This window comes from Heptranchias perlo, unplaced genomic scaffold (genome assembly GCF_035084215.1).
Source record: "Heptranchias perlo isolate sHepPer1 unplaced genomic scaffold, sHepPer1.hap1 HAP1_SCAFFOLD_141, whole genome shotgun sequence".
Classification (NCBI taxonomy): domain Eukaryota; kingdom Metazoa; phylum Chordata; class Chondrichthyes; order Hexanchiformes; family Hexanchidae; genus Heptranchias; species Heptranchias perlo.
The window spans coordinates 344,380-352,605 of NW_027138657.1; positions in this window are offsets into that span (position 1 = coordinate 344,380).

Below are 8,226 nucleotides of genomic sequence, written 5' to 3' on the forward strand. Positions count from 1 at the left end.
CCCACACACTGCCCTCACACTGCCCACACACTGCCCACACACTGCCCACACACTGCCCTCACACTGCCCTCACACTGCCCACACACTGCCCACACACTGCCCGCACACTGCCCTCACACTGCCCACACACTGCCCTCACACTGCCCACACACTGCACACACACTGCCCACACACTGCCCTCACACTGCCCTCACACTGCCCACACACTGCCCTCACACTGCCCACACACTGCCCACACACTGCCCACACACCGCCCTCACACTGCCCACACACTGCCCTCACACTGCCCTCACACTGCCCTCACACTGCACACACACTGCCCTCACACTGCCCTCACACTGCCCACACACTGCCCACACACTGCCATCACACTGCCCACACACTGCCCTCACACTGCCCTCACACTGCCCTCACACTGCCCAAACTCTGTCCGCAAACTGCCCACACACTGCCCACACACTGCCCACACACTGTCCGCAAACTGCCCGCACACTGCCCACACACTGTCCGCAAACTGCCCACACACTGCCCACAAACTGCCCACACACTGCCCACACACTGCCCACACACTGTCCGCAAACTGCCCACACACTGCGCACTCACTGCCCACACACTGCCGACACACTGCCCACATACTGTCCGCAAACTGCCCACACACTGCACACACTGCCCGCACACTGTCCACACACTGCCCACACACTGCCCTCACACTGTCCACACAATGCCCACACACTGCCCGCACACTGCCCACACACTGCCCACACACTGCCCAAACACTGTCTGCAAACTGCCCACACACTGCCCACACACTGCCCACACACTGTCCGCTAACTGCACACACACTGTCCTCACACTGCCCACACACTGTCTGCAAACTGACCACACAATGCCCACACACTGCCCACACACTGCCCACACACTGCCCACACACTGCCCACACACTGCCCTCACACGGCCCACACACTGCCGTCACACTGCCCTCACACTGCCCTCACACTGCCCACACACTGCCCTCACACTGCCCACACACTTCCCTCACACTGCCCTCACACTGCCCACACACTGCCCACACACTGCCCACACACTGCCCTCACACTGCCCACACACTGCCCTCACACTGCCCTCACACTGCCCACACACTTCCCTCACACTGCCCTCACACTGCCCACACACTGCCCACACACTGCCCACACACTGCCCTCACACTGCCCACACACTGCCCTCACACTGACCTCACACTGCTTTCACACTGCCCACACACTGCCCTCACACTGCCCTCACACTGCCCTCACACTGCCCTCACACTGCCCACATACTGCGCTCACACTGCCCTCACACTGCCCACACACTGCCCACACACTGCCCTCACACTGCCCTCACACTGCCCACACACTGCCCACACACTGCCCGCACACTGCCCTCACACTGCCCACACACTGCGCTCACACTGCCCACACACTGCCCACACACTGCCCACACACTGCCCTCACACTGCCCTCACACTGCCCACACACTGTCTGCAAACTGACCACACACTGCCCACACACTGCCCACACACTTCACTCACACTGTCCACACACTGCCCACACAATGCCCGCACACTGCCCACACACTGCCCACACACTGCCCACACACTGCCCACACACTGCCCTCACACTGCCCACACACTGCCCGCACACTGCCCACACACTGCCCACACACTGCCCTCACACTGCCCTCACACTGCCCTCACACTGCCCACACACTGCCCTCACACTGCCCACACACTTCACTCACACTGCCCTCACACTGCCCACACACTGCCCAAACACTGCCCACACACTGCCCTCACACTGCCCTCACACTGCCCTCACACTGCCCACACACTTCCCTCACAATGCCCTCACACTGCCCACACACTTCCCTCACACTGCCCACACACTTCCCTCACACTGACCACACACTGCCCAAACACTGCCCTCACACTGCCCACACACTTCCCTCACGCTGCCCTCACACTGCCCACACACTGCCCAAACACTGCCCACACACTGCCCTCACACTGACCACACACTTCCCTCACACTGCCCTCACACTGCCCACACACTGCCCACACACTGCCCTCACACTGCCCTCACACTGCCCTCACACTGCCCACACACTGCCCTCACACTGCCCTCACAATGCACTCACACTGCCCACACACTGCCCACACACTGCCCGCACACTGCCATCACACTGCCCACACACTGCCCTCACACTGCCCACACACTGCACTCACACTGCCCACACACTGCCCTCACACTGCCCTCACACTGCCCTCACACTGCCCACACACTGCCCTCACACTGCCCTCACACTGCCCACACACTGCCCACACACTGCCATCACACTGCCCACACACTGCCCTCACACTGCCCTCACACTGCCCTCACACTGCCCTCACACTGCCCACACACTGCCCTCACACTGCCCTCACACTGCCCACACACTGCCCGCACACTGCCCTCACACTGCCCACACACTGCCCTCACACTGCCCACACACTGCCCACACACTGCCCACACACTGCCCTCACACTGCCCTCACACTGCCCACACACTGCCCACACACTGCCCGCACACTGCCCTCACACTGCCCACACACTGCACTCACACTGCCCACACACTGCACACACACTGCCCACACACTGCCCTCACACTGCCCTCACACTGCCCACACACTGCCCTCACACTGCCCACACACTGCCCACACACTGCCCACACACTGCCCTCACACTGCCCACACACTGCCCTCACACTGCCCTCACACTGCCCTCACACTGCACACACACTGCCCTCACACTGCCCACACACTGCCCTCACACTGCCCACACACTGCCCGCACACTGCCCTCACACTGCCCACACACTGTCCGCAAACTGCCCACACACTGCCCACACACTGCCCACACACTGTCCGCAAACTGCCCGCACACTGCCCACACACTGTCCGCAAACTGCCCACACACTGCCCACAAACTGCCCACACACTGCCCACACACTGCCCACACACTGTTTACAAACTGCCCACACACTGCCCACTCTCTGCCCACACACTGCCCACACACTGCACACACTGCCCGCACACTGTCCACACGCTGCCCACACACTGCCCTCACACTGTCCACACAATGCCCACACACTGCCCGCACACTGCCCACACACTGCCCACACACTGCCCAAACACTGTCTGCAAACTGCCCACACACTGCCCACACACTGCCCACACACTGCCCACACACTGCCCACACACTGTCCGCAAACTGCACACACACTGTCCTCACACTGCCCACACACGGCCCACACACTGTCTGCAAACTGACCACACACTGCCCACACACTGCCCACACAATGCCCGCACACTGCCCACACACTGCCCACACACTGCCCACACACTGCCCACACACTGCCCTCACACTGCCCACACACTGCCCGCACACTGCCCACACACTGCCCTCACACTGCCCACACACTGTCCACACACTGCCCACACACTGCCATCACACTGCCCACACACTGCCCTCACACTGCCCTCACACTGCCCTCACACTGCCCTCACACTGCCCACACACTGCCATCACACTGCCCACACACTGCCCTCACACTGCCCACACACTGCACTCACACTGCCCACACACTGCCCTCACACTGCCCTCACACTGCCCTCACACTGCCCACACACTGCCCTCACACTTCCCTCACACTGCCCACACACTGCCCACACAATGCCCGCACACTGCCCACACACTGCCCACACACTGCCCACACACTGCCCACACACTGCCCTCACACTGCCCACACACTGCCCGCACACTGCCCACACACTGCCCTCACACTGCCCACACACTGTCCACACACTGCCCACACACTGCCATCACACTGCCCACACACTGCCCTCACACTGCCCTCACACTGCCCTCACACTGCCCTCACACTGCCCACACACTGCCATCACACTGCCCACACACTGCCCTCACACTGCCCACACACTGCACTCACACTGCCCACACACTGCCCTCACACTGCCCTCACACTGCCCTCACACTGCCCACACACTGCCCTCACACTGCCCTCACACTGCCCACACACTGCCCACACACTGCCATCACACTGCCCACACACTGCCCTCACACTGCCCTCACACTGCACTCACACTGCCCTCACACTGCCCACACACTGCCCTCACACTGCCCTCACACTGCCCACACACTGCCCGCACACTGCCCTCACACTGCCCACAATCTGCCCTCACACTGCCCACACACTGCCCACACACTGCCCACACACTGCCCTCACACTGACCTCACACTGCCCACACACTGCCCACACACTGCCCGCACACTGCCCTCACACTGCCCACACACTGCCCTCACACTGCCCACACACTGCACACACACTGCCCACACACTGCCCTCACACTGCCCTCACACTGCCCACACACTGCCCTCACACTGCCCACACACTGCCCACACACTGCCCACACACTGCCCTCACACTGCCCACACACTGCCCTCACACTGCCCTCACACTGCACTCACACTGCACACACACTGCCCTCACACTGCCCACACATAGCCCTCACACTGCCCACACACTGCCCGCACACTGCCCTCACACTGCCCACACACTGTCCGCAAACTGCCCACACACTGCCCACACACTGCCCACACACTGTCCGCAAACTGCCCGCACACTGCCCACACACTGTCCGCAAACTGCCCACACACTGCCCACAAACTGCCCACACACTGCCCACACACTGCCCACACACTGTCTACAAACTGCCCACACACTGCCCACTCACTGCCCACACACTGCCCACACACTGCACACACTGCCCGCACACTGTCCACACGCTGCCCACACACTGCCCTCACACTGTCCACATAATGCCCACACACTGCCCGCACACTGCCCACACACTGCCCACACACTGCCCAAACACTGTCTGCAAACTGCCCACACACTGCCCACACACTGCCCACACACTGCCCACACACTGCCCACACACTGTCCGCAAACTGCACACACACTGTCCTCACACTGCCCACACACTGCCCACACACTGTCTGCAAACTGACCACACACTGCCCACACACTGCCCACACAATGCCCGCACACTGCCCACACACTGCCCACACACTGCCCACACACTGCCCACACACTGCCCTCACACTGCCCACACACTGCCCGCACACTGCCCACACACTGCCCTCACACTGCCCACACACTGTCCACACACTGCCCACACACTGCCCTGACACTGCCCACACACTGTCCAAACTCTGTCAGCAAACTGCCCAAACACTGCCCACACACTGCCCACACACTGTCCACACACTGCTCACACACTGCCCACACACTGCGCTCACACTGCCCACACACTGCTCACACACTGCCCACACACTGCCCTCACACTGCCCACACACTGCCCACACACTGCCCTCACACTGTCCACACACTGCCCACACAATGCCCGCACACTGCCCACACACTGCCCACACACTGCCCACACACTGCCCTCACACTGCCCACACACTGCCCGCACACTGCCCACACACTGCCCTCACACTGCCCTCACACTGCCCAAACTCTGTCAGCAAACTGCCCAAACACTGCCCACACACTGTCCACACACTGCTCACACACTGCCCACACACTGCCCACACACTGCCCACACACTGCTCACACACTGCCCACAAACTGCCCTCACACTGCCCGCACACTGCCCAAACACTGTCATCAAACTGCACACAAACTGCCCACACACTGCCCACACACTGCCCTCAAACTGCCCACACACTGCCCACACACTGCCCACACACTGCAAACACACTGCCCTCACACTGCCCACACACTGCCCTCACGCTACCCTCACACTGCCCTCACACTGCCCACACACTGCCCTCACACTGCCCTCACAATGCACTCACACTGCCCACACACTGCCCTCACACTGCCCTCACACTGCCCACACACTGCCCTCACACTGCCCACACACTGCCCTCACACTGCCCTCACACTGCCCACACACTGCCCACACACTGCCCACACACTGCCCACACACTGCCCGCACACTGCCCTCACACTGCCCACACACTGCCCTCACACTGCCCACACACTGCCCACACACTGCCCACACACTGCCCACACACTGCCCACACACTGCCCACACACTGCCCACACACTGCCCACACTCTGCCCTCACACTGCCCTTACAATGCACTCACACTGCACTCACACTGCCCACACACTGCCCACACACTGCCCTCACACTGCCCTCACACTGCCCACACACTGCCCACACACTGCCCGCACACTGCCCTCACACTGCCCACACACTGCCCACACACTGCCCTCACACTGCCCTCACACTGCCCACACACTGCCCACACACTGCCCACACACTGCCCTCACACTGCCCACACACTGCCCTCACACTGCCCTCACACTGCCCTCACACTGCCCTCACACTGCATTCACACTGCCCTCACACTGCCCACACACTGCCCTCACACTGCCCACACACTTCCCTCACACTGCCCTCACACTGCCCACACACTGCCCACACACTGCCCACACACTGCCCTCACACTGCCCTCACACTGCCCACACACTGCCCTCACACTGCCCTCACACTGCCCTCACACTGCCCTCACACTTCCCTCACAATGCACTCACACTGCCCACACACTGCCCACACACTGACCGCACACTGCCCTCACACTGCCCACACACTGCCCTCACACTGCCCACACACTGCACTCACACTGCCCACACACTGCCCTCACAATGCCCTCACACTGCCCTCACACTGCCCACACACTGCCCTCACACTGCCCTCACACTGCCCACACACTGCCCACACACTGCCCTCTCACTGCCCACACACTGCCCACACACTGCCCGCACACTGCCCTCACACTGCCCACACACTGCCCTCACACTGCCCACAAACTGCCCACACACTGCCCTCACACTGCCCTCACACTGCCCACACACTGCCCACACACTGCCCTCACAATGCACTCACACTGCCCTCACACTGCCCTCACACTGCCCTCACACTGCCCTCACACTGCCCACACACTGCCCTCACACTGCCCACACACTGCCCACACACTGCCCACACACACTGCCCTCACACTGCCCTCACACTGCCCTCACACTGCCCACACACTGCCCTCACACTGCCCTCACACTGCCCTCACACTGTCCTCACACTGCTTTCACACTGCCCTCACACTGCCCACACACTGCCCACACACTGCCCTCACACTGCCCACACACTGCCCTCACACTGCCCTCACACTGCCCACACACTGCCCACACACTGCCCTCACACTGCCCACACACTGCCCTCATACTACCCACACACTGCCCACACACTGACCTCACACTGCCCACACACTGCCCTCACACTGCCCTCACACTGCCCTCACAATGCACTCACACTGCCCTCACACTGACCACACAATGTCCACACACTGCCCACACACTGCCCTCACACTGCCCTCACACTGCCCACACACTGCCCACACACTGCCCTCACACTGCCCTCACACTGCCCTCACACTGCCCTCACACTGCCCACACACTGCCCTCACACTGCCCTCACACTGCCCGCACACTGCCCTCACACTGCCCACACACTGCCCTCACACTGCCCACACACTGCCCTCACACTGCCCTCACACTGCTTTCACACTGCCCTCACACCGCCCGCACACTGCCCACATACTGCCCTCACACTGCCCGCACACTGCCCGCAAACTGCCCACACACTGCCCACACACTGCCCTCACACTGCCCTCACACTGCCCACACAATGCCCTCACACTGCCCTCACAGTGCCCACAGACTGCCCACACACTGCCCTCACACTGCACTCACACTGCCTTCACACTTCACTCACACTGCCCTCACACTGCCCACACTCTGCCCTCACACTGCCCTTACAATGCACTCACACTGCACTCACACTGCCCACGCACTGCCCACACACTGCCCTCACACTGCCCTCACACTGCCCACACACTGCCCACACACTGCCCGCACACTGCCCTCACACTGCCCACACACTGCCCTCACACTGCCCACACACTTCCCTCACACTGCCCTCACACTGCCCACACACTGCCCACACACTGCCCACACAGTGCCCTCACACTGCCCTCACACTGCCCTCACACTGCCCTCACACTGCA